Source organism: Microcaecilia unicolor, chromosome 2 (genome assembly GCF_901765095.1).
Source record: "Microcaecilia unicolor chromosome 2, aMicUni1.1, whole genome shotgun sequence".
Lineage (NCBI taxonomy): Eukaryota > Metazoa > Chordata > Amphibia > Gymnophiona > Siphonopidae > Microcaecilia > Microcaecilia unicolor.
The window spans coordinates 629,959,860-629,973,066 of NC_044032.1; the positions used below are offsets into that span (position 1 = coordinate 629,959,860).

At 47.8% G+C, this 13,207-nt stretch overlaps 1 protein-coding gene across 1 annotated transcript in view; it reads left to right on the top strand.

The window, feature by feature from the left end:
• Positions 1-13,207, top strand: part of MAML3 (mastermind like transcriptional coactivator 3) — a 978,339-nt gene that overhangs the window by 182,521 nt on the left and 782,611 nt on the right. The window lies entirely within an intron of this gene.

Below are 13,207 nucleotides of genomic sequence, written 5' to 3' on the forward strand. Positions count from 1 at the left end.
CTTCTTTCTTGTATCAGGTTCTATAAGTCCTGGTGCTACTTTTTTTTGAACAAGGAGGTTAGATTAGCATATGGATGTACACAGAGGACATAGGCGGTCGGTGGCCCAACTGTTTGGGGAGGCTAAAGGGGGCGGGGTTAGGGGTGGGGCCAGGGGTGGAGCTTAAATCCATAATTGTCTGATAACACGCAGAAAAAAATAAATAAATAAAAACAAAAGTCACAATTAATACCTTTTATTAAATTTAGATATTAGATATGTATCATATGTCAAAGAATAAAGTGGTTGCTCAAATCATATACTAACCACAATTGCTCAACTGCAAAACACTATGCACAAACTTGTGCAAAAACACACTCAGAACCTTACTGTACCATAAATATTACATTGGGCAGACCCTAATACACCAATATACCACCCATATGGACAACATCACAGACCGTCAACAATATGAAAGAAGGGATCATATCACAATTCTCATGTACAGCCACAAAACATCATTTTAGGGTGGATGGTATTCACAATGAGCTCCTTTTATTAACAACCAGATAGAGTTTTCACATTTCAATTTTGGCACAGTATAAGTTATCAAAAACACATAGAACACAGATACATCCTCACCAAGTATAGAATAAGTAACCACAAACTAAAATAGAAATATATAGACAAAAATTAAACTGAACCCCCAAGAGGCCAGATTCCACATACAATGCAATGCCACAGAAACAGTGATGCATATCCCTAGTACTGTGCAAAATATAAAGATAGCAGACGTAAATTTGAAAAAACTGACAAATACCAATCACCACTTTACAAATTAAAAAACAGAAATAAAACAAAACAGAGAAAATAAGATAATACCATTTTACTGGACTAATACTTTTTCAATTAGCATTCAGAGGCCAAAACCTCCTTCCTCAGGTCAGTACTGCTGTTACGGTCCTGTCCTGACCTAAGGATGGAGGTTTTGGTCTCTGAAAGTTGGTCAAAACTGTATTAAAACTGTATTAAAATTAGTCCAACAAAAAGATCACCTTATTTTCATTTCTATTTATCACCACAGCTACAATATTAAGCAAATAAATACATCTTTTTTTCTACCTTTGTTGTCTCTGGTTTCTGCTTTCCTCGTCTTCTCTCCACTCTGTCCCTTTCATCCAGCGTCTATCTTTTCCCCTTTTCATATGGTGTCTGCCAGCTTTCTCTGCCCCTTCCATCCACTGCCTGCCTTTTCTTTCCCTTCTGCCTGTCTTCCTCTTTTGTTTTTATATATGCATTCCAGTATCTCCCCCCTCCATCTTTATTTCTCCTCTGTCTGTTCCCCATCCATATCCATCTTCTGCTTACCTCCTATTTGACTTTTTTCTCTCCATGTCCACTGTCATTCCCTCTGACTCACTATCTCTCTCCTATCCATAACCTCCCCTGCCCCCTCTGTGTCCCTGTCCCTATTTCACCCATATTCAGCATTTGCTCTCTGTGTTCCCATCCCTGTTACCCCCAAGTTCAGCATCTGTCCTTTGTCCCCTTCCCATGATGTTCCTCACCCTTCTTTCTCCCTCTCTCTTGCACTCCCACCCCCTTTTCCCTTTGGTCTGGCTGGAAAGAATCGCTCTCCCTCCCCCTTCCCCCCATTAGTGCGGTATTGCACTCCCTCTCCTCACTCCACGCCCACTCCGCTACTGCATGCCTCCAAGCTTCCAGGTTCGCCAGCAGCATCTCAGCAATGTGAGTGCTGCCTTCTGCCTGCCCCGGAAGCCTCCTCTATACAACTTCCCGCGTAGGCAGGACGCTGAACAGAGAATGCCTCCGGGGCTGGCTGAAGGCAGCACTCACATTGCTGATGCTGCCGGAGGCTTCGAAATTTAAAAACTAGTAGAGTGGGGTGAGTGAGGAGGAGGGAGAGCGATGCCACACTAGTCGGGGGGGGGGGGGGGGAGATGCTGGGACACACCATGCAGGACCGCACCAGTTGGGGGAGGGAGAAGACATCAATGGATGGCATCACCGGATCACCCCCCTAACGAGTTACACTCGGGGTGGACCGCCACGCCCTCGGTACGCTACTGCCCATAGGTCCCACCCCCCGCGTGCGCAGTGTTGATGGCGCCGATCAGCAGGAGGACTCAAACTCGATGCAGCCGCCCAGCCTGAAGACAAGTGAGAATCGTGCGGGGGAGGGAAACAGGAGAAACTGCGGGGCGCCGCTGCTGCTGATCCTGCTGTTAACTTTTGGCTGGGGAGGCTTAGCCTCCCCAAGCCACTTATACCGGGCGCCTATGACAGAGGACATATAATAACAGAATAACTTTTCATAAGTGGAGTAGTAATTTGTTATAAGTCGTAATCAGTGTGTCATTTTGAGTGGCTGAATTAGGTTGAAACCTAGTTTGGAGGGTGTGGGGGGCATTGCCCCCACCCCCCCCCACCCCCACACACATGAACTGTATTTTGTATCTATTTATTTATGTGTTTACTTATTTATGAAATTTAGATCCCGGATTAAACATGAATTCGGTTGAAACGCAGTATTTTTGATCTGTGTGTGGTATTCACATTACACAAGACCAGCAGCAGGAGGGGTCCACTTCCTAATTTTGGAACCTATTAGTCACCGAAAAGTCTCCCTCCTGGGACTGAGTAACTTGCCAGTTCTGTAGGGCACATTAATAGGGTGCAGCGAAGGGCAACTAAAATGATAGCGGGGATGGGACGACTTCCCTATGAAGAAAGACTAAGGAGGCTAGGGCTATTCAGCTTGGAGAAGAGACGGCTGAGGGGAGACATGATAGAGGCATATAAAATAACTAGGAAAAAATGCCCGTTTCTGAGGGCAATGAAACGGGCGCTAGCAAGGGGCCCCCTCCCTCCGTCCCTCGGAGCTACTTGCCTTGTTAGTTCGCTGGGCGTTTTGGTTTCGGGCCTCGAGTGTCATAGCTCCGCCCTCGACGTCATGACGTTTTGACGCGAGGGCGGTGCAGACACTCCAGGGCACACCGGATATCTCGGGCGCCTCAACTTCCGTGGAGGCTTCAGAACGTTGGGGTTGCCTTTTATATAGAGAGATGAGTGGAGTGGAACAGGTGGATGTGAAGCGTCTGTTCACGCTTTCCAAAAATACTAGGACTAGGGGGCATGCGATGAAACTACAGTGTAGTAAATTTAAAACAAATTGGAGAAACTTTTTCTTCACCCAAAGTGTAATTAAACTCTGGAATTCGTTGACGGAGAAAGTGGTGAAGGCGGTTAGCTTGGCAGAGTTTAAAAAGGGGTTAGACGGTTTCCTAAAGGACAAGTCCATAAACCACTACTAAATGGACTTGGGAAAAATGCACAATTCCAGGAATAACATGTATAGAATGTTTGTACGTTTGGGAAGCTTGCCAGGTGCCCTTGGCCTGGATTGGCAGCTGTTGTGGACAGGATGCTGGGCTCGATGGACCCTTGCTCTTTTCCCAGTGTGGCATTACTTATGTTCTTATGTAGAATGGGAGGCGCAGAATCGTTCTTAGCTGTCATCTGCAACATTACTGTGAATGTCATCTTTATCCGTCAACTTTTTCATCTTTCAGAACACACTGCTGTACACCACCTTGGCTGAATTTCTTCATAAAGGCGGTTAATAAATCTCAGCGCATATATAGATACATTTCCTCGGAGGATTGTAGGGGGAGGGGTTGGGGGAAAAAGGTTGTGTGTATACAGAATTTTTTTTTTGTAGGCCGCAGCACATTTATAAAAGAAGCATATGAAATTTTAATGCCACGTCTATTCCGAGTCACTGAGGTCTGGAGAGCTTCCGTACAGTGTGACTCGAGAACCTTGCCTGTGTGTAGCTTAGGTTTGTTTATTTTATTTGATACCACCTTTTAAGAGAGCTGCAGAGTACAATATCTGGAGAATACAAAGTACCTGAGAAGTAAAATAATAATACAGGGTAGATTATATCAAGCAGCCACGAGACTAAACCACACAAATATTTAGCACCAGTGAAGAGGCTATGAATGAGCCCAGAACAGCACTGTAGAGCTTAGCGCTGAAAATTAAAGCGGAGTGGAGGAGTGGTTAGAGTGGTGGACTTTGGTCCTGGGGAACTAGGTTCAATTCCCACTGCAGGCACAGGCAGCTCCTTGTGACTCTGGGCAAAGTCACTTAACCCTCCATTGCCCCATGTAAGCCGCATTGAGCCTGCCATGAGTGGGAAAGCGCAGGGTACAAATGTAACAAAAATAAAATAGATTCTATTGGAGATTCTACATGGAATGTTGTTACTATTTGAGATTCTACATGGAATGTTGCTACTATTGGAGATTCTACATGGAATGTTGCTATTCCACTAGCAACATTCCATGTAGAAGGCTGCGCAGGCTTCTGTTTCTGTGAGTCTGACGTCCTGCATGTACGTGCAGGACGTCAGACTCACAGAAGCAGAAGCCTGCGCGGCCACATTGGTGATCTGCAAGGGCCGACTTCTACATGGAATGTTGCTAGTGGAATAGCAACATTCCATGTAGAATCTCAAATCTCAAATAGTAGCAACAGTGGAGGAGTGACCTAGTGGTTAGGGTGGTGGACTTTGGTCCTGAGGAACTGAGTTTGATTCCCACTTTAGGCACAGGCAGCTCCTTGTGACTGGGCAAGTCACTTAACCCTCCATTGCCCCATGTAAGCCGCATTGAGCCTGCCATGAGTGGGAAAGCGCAGGGTACAAATGTAACAAAAATAAAATAGATTCTATTGGAGATTCTACATGGAATGTTGCTACTATTGAGATTCTGTTGCTACTATTGGAGATTCTACATGGAATGTTGCTACTATTGGAGATTCTACATGGAATGTTGCTATTCCACTAGCAACATTCCATGTAGAAGGCTGCGCAGGCTTCTGTTTCTGTGAGTCTGACGTCCTGCACGTATGTGCAGGACGTCAGACTCACAGAAGCAGAAGCCTGCGCGGCCACATTGGTGATCTGCAAGGGCCGACTTCTACATGGAATGTTGCTAGTGGAATAGCAACATTCCATGTAGAATCTCAAATCTCAAATAGTAGCAACAGTGGAGGAGTGACCTAGTGGTTAGGGTGGTGGACTTTGGTCCTGAGGAACTGAGTTTGATTCCCACTTTAGGCACAGGCAGCTCCTTGTGACTCTGGGCAAGTCACTTAACCCTCCATTGCCCCATGTAAGCCGCATTGAGCCTGCCATGAGTGGGAAAGCGCAGGGTACAAATGTAACAAAAATAAAATAGATTCTATTGGAGATTCTACATGGAATGTTGTTACTATTTGAGATTCTACATGGAATGTTGCTACTATTGGAGATTCTACATGGAATGTTGCTATGCCACTAGCAACATTCCATGTAGAAGGCTGCGCAGGCTTCTGTTTCTGTGAGTCTGACGTCCTGCACGTACGTACGTGCAGGACGTCAGACTCACAGAAGCAGAAGCCTGCGCGGCCACATTGGTGATCTGCAAGGGCCGACTTCTACATGGAATGTTGCTAGTGGAATAGCAACATTCCATGTAGAATCTCAAATCTCAAATAGTAGCAACAGTGGAGGAGTGACCTAGTGGTTAGGGTGGTGGACTTTGGTCCTGAGGAACTGAGTTTGATTCCCACTTCAGGCACAGGCAGCTCCTTGTGACTCTGGGCAAGTCACTTAACCCTCCATTGCCCCATGTAAGCCGCATTGAGCCTGCCATGAGTGGGAAAGCGCAGGGTACAAATGTAACAAAAATAAAATAGATTCTATTGGAGATTCTACATGGAATGTTGTTACTATTTGAGATTCTACATGGAATGTTGCTAGTGGAATAGCAACATTCCATGTAGAATCTCAAATCTCAAATAGTAGCAACAGTGGAGGAGTGGCCTAGTGGTTAGGGTGGTGGACTTTGGTCCTGGGGAACTGAGGAACTGAGTTCAATTCCCACTTCAGGCACAGGCAGCTCCTTGTGACTCTGGGCAAGTCACTTAACCCTCCATTGCCCCATGTAAGCTGCATTGAGCCTGCCATGAGTGGGAAAGCGCAGGGTACAAATAAAAAAATAATAATAATAAAAAAGTGGATACTGGACCTCTCTGGCAGAACCCAAGGGTTAAAGTTACAAGTGGAATGCCTAAGTGAACAGCCAGGTCTTAGAATGGTGCTTCCACTTTTCACACGTTTGATGAGCTGAAAGGTTTTGTTTAAATTTATGTAATTGGTTTAGTATTGTTTTGATGAGTTTATCTATGATATTGGTGCACAGGAATGCCGCTGACACTCCCCGTTTGCTGCCTAGTGGTAACGGATACCAGCCTGAAGGGCTGGGGCGCACATTGCAAGGGGAAGCATGCCCAGGGTCTATGGACACCCGAGGAGTCGGAGTGGTCCATCAACCGCCTAGAGTTGAAAGCGGTGTTTCAGGCGCTTCTGGCCTTTCAAGTGACCCTGGAAGGATTGGCTGTCAGAGTGATGTCGGACAACACGACAACGGTGGCCTATATAAATCGACAAGGCGGAACAAGGTGCAGAGCACTAGCCGCGCAGGCCGAACAGATTTGCCACTGGTCCGAGCTGCATCTTCAGTGTCTGTCGGCAGCTCATATTGCAGGTCAGAGCAATGTGCAGGCCGATTATCTGAGCAGGCATCAGATCGATCCAGCAGAATGGAATCTGGCAGACGAAGTATTCCTGCAGATCTGTGCCAAATGGGGCAAGCCCGTGATGGATCTAATGGCGACAAGTGCCAATACCAAAGTCCCGTGCTTCTTCAGCAGACGGAGAGATCCTCGCTCGGCGGGGTTGGATGTCTTGGCTCAACCCTGGCCTCCGGGTCTTCTTTATGTGTTTCCCCCATGGCCCTTGATAGGGCGCCTGCTCTTGCGGATTCGGCTGCACCCAGGAGAAGTGGTCCTCATCGCCCCGGATTGGCCAAGGAGACCTTGGTATGCAGACCTCCGACAGATGCTCCTGGAGGCTCCTCTGCCGTTACCGCTGATACCGAACCTGTTGACTCAGGGACCGGTAGCCATGGAGGACGCCGGCCGCTTTGGTCTTACGGCATGGCTATTGAGAGGGCGCAATTGAGGGATAAAGGTTATTCCAATAAAGTTATTTCCACTCTCCTGCAAGCCCGCAAGCGGTCCACTTCCGTGGCTTATGCCAGGATTTGGTGCCTGTTTGAGTCTTGGTGTGCTTCCAGAGCCATTGCTCCAATGCGGGCTCCTGTCTCGCAGATTCTGGACTTGTTGCAGGAAGGTGTACAAAAAGGCTTGGCCTATAATTCCCTGCGTGTGCAGGTGGCAGCGTTGGCCTCCCTTCGTGGTAAGGTGGAAGGCGTGTCTTTGGCTGCTCACCCAGATGTGGCACGGTTTCTTAGGGGGGTGCTTCGGCTCCGACCTCCAGTGCGAGCACCCTGTCCAGCTTGGAACCTGGGGCTAGTTTTGAAAACCCTGCAGGCATCTCCTTTTGAGCCGCTTCGGCGAGCATCGGAGAAAGATTTGACACTGAAGGCCGTTTTTCTGGTGGCCATTACCTCGGTGAGATGGGTGTCAGAGCTCCAGGCGCTGTCCTGTAGAGACCCAGTTCTGCAATTTTCAGAGTCCGGAGTCACGGTTCGGACCGTGCCTTCCTTTATGCCTAAGGTGGTTTCAGCCTTTCACCTAAACCAGCCTATTTTCTTGCCCTCTTTTTCAGAGGAAGAGTTTCCAGAATCTTTTGGGCAGCTGCACCTTTTGGATGTGCGCAGGACTCTGCTGCAGTATCTGCGAGTTACTACCTCTTTCAGGACTTCTGATCATCTGTTTGTTTTGCTATCCGGTTCTCGCAGAGGGTCTCCAGCGTCTAAAGCCACTATTGCCCGCTGGCTCAAAGAAACTATCTTTTCAGCTTATCTGCTGGCCGGCAGTGTTCCGCCTGTAGCCTTTAAGGCACATTCTACTAGAGCGATATCTTCCTCTTGGGCTGAAACTGGAGCACTCTCTCTTCAAGAGATATGCAGTGCAGCAACATGGGCTTCTAAGCTCTCCTTTGCCCGACATTACAGGCTGGATGTGGCTGCCAGGAGGGATGCGCGTTTTGGTGCACAAGTGCTAGCGCGTGGTGTGGCTTGTTCCCACCCTATCTAGGGATTGCTTTGTTACATCCCATAAGTAATGGCTTCATCTGCTTGATGACAAGGAAGAGAAAATTAGGTTCTTACCTTGGTAATTTTCTTTCCTTTAGTCATAGCAGATGAAGCCATGAGCCCTCCCTGTATGATTGTCTGTATGCTGTGAATCTGTTTTTTCAGGTTCTGTTCTAATTTCCTGAAGTTCCTTCCTTGGGAGAAAGTTGGAAAACAATCTTCAGGATTCATGTTCAGTTTAAATTTAGGAGGATGTGTTCATTCCCTCCAGCATGTTTTTTTTGGAGGATGTGTTGATTCTCTCCAGGAGGCGCGTGTGTTCCCCTCCAGTTCTATAAATAGGAGGATGAGTTCATTCCCTGCAGTGTGTTGGGAGGATGTGTTCATTCCCTCCAGGAGGCGCGTGTGTTCCCCTCCACTTATACAATAAGGAGGATGAGTTTATTCCCTCCAGGAGGATGTGCATTCCCTCCTTTATGAGTTCATGCCCTTGTGATGGGCCATCGTTCGCTGTGAGGAAAGCTCTTGTGATTCCCATTGCGGTTTGCCATACTGCTTTGGAAGCTTCAAATACTGAAGAGGCAGTGGAGCTAGCTGGCCAAGAGGGCACTGTGAAAGTTTGAGTGCTCTCTATCTCCCCTGCTGGTTGATGGACATAACCCATACGTAATGGCTTCATCTGCTATGACTAAAGGAAAGAAAATTACCAAGGTAAGAACCTAATTTTCCCTTAGCTTAGCGGGGTTTAAAAAAGGTTTGGATAGCTTCCTGAAAGAAAAATCCATAAGCCATTATTAAAATGGACTTGGGAAAATCCACTGCTTATTTCTGGGATAAACAGCATAAAATATATTGTACTCTTTTGGGATCTTGCCAGGTACTTGTGACCTGAATTGGGCACTGTTGGAAACAGGATACTGGGCTTGTTGGACCTTCGGTCTGTCCCAGTATGGCAACACTTATATAATTATGTACTTATGTACATATTTTCCTCACCCTTGTTCTCCCCATGCCCCTTCCTTTTATTATCCAGTCTTTCACTAACTCTATCCTCTCCCGTCTTTCCCCATCTTTCCAGTGTCACCTTCTCTTTCTCTCTGCATCCTTCCATCCAGCGTCTCCTCTCTTTCTGTCTCCCCACCCTTGCACTTATCTACCCATTCCTTCTATCCAGTATCTCTCTCTCGCTCTACCCTTTTCCATTCAGTGTGTCCCCTCTTTCTCTCCCCATCCTTCCAGTGTCTCCCCCTTTCTCTCTGCATCATTCCATCTTGCGTCTCTCTGTCTTCTCTCCCTACCCTTCCATCCAGCATCTTCCCTCTTTTTCTCCCCATCCTTCCATCCAACCTCTACACTCTCTCCTGATCCTTCCATCCAGTGTCTCTCTCTCTGTCTACCCTTTTCCATTCATTATGTCCCCTCTCTTTCCCAATCCTTCCAGTGTCTCTCCTGTTTCTCCCCTACCCTTCCATCCAGCGTCTTCCCTCTTTCTGCTCCCATCCTTCCAGCGTCTTCTCTTTCATCCAGCATCTCCCCTCTTTCTCTCTCCATCCATTCAGCCAGGGTGTTCCCTTTTCTCCCCATCCTTCTGTCCAGCAGCTTCTCTGTCTCCAGCCCTGTTCCATGTCCCCTCTCTCTCGCCCCATCTTTCCACTCATCTCTCTCTGTACCCCTCTTTCATCCAGCGTCTCCACTCTTGTATCATTTTCCTCCCCTCTGCACTTTCCATTCAGCACCTCTTTCCTCCCTCTCCATGTCTCCTCTTCCCCCGTCCCCTTCCACCCGGTATCTATTTCCTGGCCACTGCTGCTTCTCCCAATGAGCAGCAGTGGCTGTGACAAAACAACAAAAAAGCGAGTGCGAGGCTGCAGCAGCCTTCAGGCATGTGCTGTTGCCTCTGCTGGTCCTCTGCCCCCGCTGACGTCAACGTCCCTTTCTGGGAGCAAAGGACCAACAGCACATGTCTGAAGGCTGCTGTGGCCCCGTGCTTGCTTTTCTTGTTGTTTTGCCGCTGCTCATCAGGAGAAGCAGCAGCAGTGGTGGTGGCAGTGTGGGAAAAATGTGAAAGACAATCCCCTGACCCAGCATTATGTCTCAGCGGGAGATGTTCCCTTTTTGGCGGGAGTGCGGGAGATGACCGGCCAAAGCAGGAGTCTCCTGCTCAATGCGTGACACTTGGCAGGCCCGAAGGTATAATACTGGAAAGATGTAAACGGAGTATGCTTTGCAAATGGAAAAAAGCAGCCAAAAATGTTTGCTTTTCTTTGGAGGCAGAGGAAAAGCCATATGGGTAAATTCCCTGAGCTGAAAACTGCTGTCAGTGGCAGAACATAAGAACTGACATACTGAGTGGAGGAGTGGCCTAGTGGTTAACGTGGTGGACTTTGGTCCTGGGGAACTGGGTTCGATTCCCACTGCAGGCACAGGCAGCTCCTTGTGACCCTGGGCAAGTCACCTAACCCTCCATTGCCCCGGGTACAAATAAGTACCTGTATATAATATGTAAGCCACATTGAACCTGTTATGAGTGGGAAAGCGCGGAGTACAAATGTAACAAAATTAAAAAAAAAAAAAAAACCAAGGATCTATCTAGACCAGCACCTTGCTTCCAACAGAGGCCAGTCCAGGTCACAAGTACCTGATAAGAGTCCCAAAAAGTAGCAAGATTCCATGTTACCTAAATAACCAGTAGCTTTCCTCAGGTAAAGTATGCATATAGGTCTAAGTACAGGGCAAAGGGATGGGGCGAGGCGACAGGATGCAGGAGGTTGTGCTCAGATTTCTTCCTACTGGTAGGACCACTTGGCTTTTCTTCTCTTAGACTTGCCTCTTATGAAGGCAGTGATTAGTCAGTGCTTGGACCTCACCCTATGCTTGGAATAAACTTCCTGAGCCCTTGCGCCAAGCCCCCTCCCTACCCATCTTCAAATTCTTGCTCAAAGCTAACCTTTATACCTATTCAGGAAATCTAGACTGCCCCTATTTGACTGACTGTACATTTGTCCTTTAGATTGTAAGCTCCTTGAGCAGGGACTGTCCTTCTATGTTAAACTGTACAGCGCTGCGTAACCCTGGTAGCGCTTTAGAAATTTTAAGTAGTAGTAGTAGAAGGCAGTGGCGTTCCTAGGGGCGCCCCCCCCCCCCCGTGCAGCATGACCCCACCCCGGCGAAAGGACACCCCCCCACCCCGGCAAAAGAACCCCCTTACCCCTGGGTGCACGCTGCTGGGGGGTGCCGCGCGCCGGTCAGCATCGTTCGTTTCCATGCTCCCTCTGCCCCGGAACAGGTTACTTCCTGTTCTGGGGCAGAGGGAGCATGGAAACGAACGACGCTGACCGGCGCGCGGCACCCCCCCCCAGCGGCGTGCACCCGAGGCAGACCGCCCCCCCCCCCCCCCCCCCCTTGGTACGCCACTGGTAGAAGGTGCTCAAAGAGTATGAGAGTGACAGAGCTTCAAATGAGAAGGGGCTTGAAGAGTGCCTTCAACTGACTGGGACACACTCCTCATGAGACTTGGCGTCCTTGCATCTGCCTAGGGTGCCAAGTACCCTGTCATCCTAGCTGTGACTGTAGGTAAGACTGGTTTGGACCAGGAAAACAGTTTTCAGGTTACAGTCAGTTGCAACCCCCCCCCCCCCCCCCCCCCCCCCACCTTGGTCCTTTAACAGAAAGTTAACCATTTTTCAGTGGATCAGTTCCCTAATTGGGTAGCGCTGTAAGAAATCAGGCAGGTGTCTCTTTAACAATCTATATAGGGAAAATCAAGAATGGGATGAGAGGGTGGACCTCCCAGACTGACAGTGATTTCTCCTTCCTGAAAGCAAACCATTCTATAGTAAGACGTGAATGCACTTTAAATTACACCAATCCATCAGAAAAAAAAAAAAGTGCCTGGTAAGCAGGTATAGGCTGTTCTGGAATCAAGAGGAAGAGATGAACGGTACTCTGTAGATAGCTGCATGAGGTCTACACGCAGGCCTGCCTTCCTGTAAATCTCAGTTATCATGGAAACCGGCGCTGCGTTAGACGTAAGCCTTTCCCCAGTGGCCTGTGTGACATAAACAAAACCTAGCAGGGAGAGGCTGCAGGGACCAAAGGTCATTTACAGCTACACTGAGCAACTGGGACGACATTAACAAGTAAAACAAGTCTATTTCTATTGAAACAAAGCTGCACTTCCTTGCAAATTTACAACTTATCCCCTGCTCTGCTGTTTCGTTCTGTGACAATCAAAGGAGGCCAGGGAGAAAACATAGTCCAGGTGAAAAAAGGGGGTCCACAGCTTCCACAAAAGAAGCAAGCACAAAACGAAGGGGATGAAAGCAAAACAAATTCCAAATGACCAAACAAAATAGCTTGTCTCCTTTGTCCCTCGGAGAGACTGTTCATTATGGCAGGCAGTGTATTGTGCTCCGGAATTCTTATGGGTTTTACACTCTCTGTGATGCTGTTTTATCAGAACCAAATTGATCCCTGAGGAAGGCTTGTTGCCGAAACATGGCCCATGTAGGGTCTTTTGGGTCAGTTGACTCTTTGCAAATAAACTTTTTGGACGCTCTTACTCCTTGTTTGCTTTGGTCATTAGGAATTTGTTTTGCTTTCACCCCTTCATTTTGTGCTTGCAGGGAGAAAACATTGCATACACTGGGTGTCGTCGTCGATAATACACTGAAACCTTCTGCTCAGTGTGCTGCTGCGGCTAGGAAAGCGAATAGAATGTTGGGTATTATTAGGAAAGGTATGGAAAACAGGTGTGAGAATGTTATAATGCCGTTGTATCGCTCCATGATGCGACCGCACCTTGAGTATTGTGTTCAATTCTGGTCGCCGCATCTCAAGAAAGATATAGTAGAATTGGAAAAGGTGCAGCGAAGGGCGACTAAAATGATAGCGGGGATGGGATAACTTCCCTATGAAGAAAGACTAAGGAGGCTAGGGATTTTCAGCTTGGAGAAGAGACAGCTGAGGGGAGACATGATAGAGGGATATAAAATAATGAGTGGAGTGGAACAGGTGGATGTGAAGCGTCTGTTCACGCTTTCCAAAAATACTAGGACTAGGGGGCATGCGATGAAACTACAGTGTAGTAAATTTAA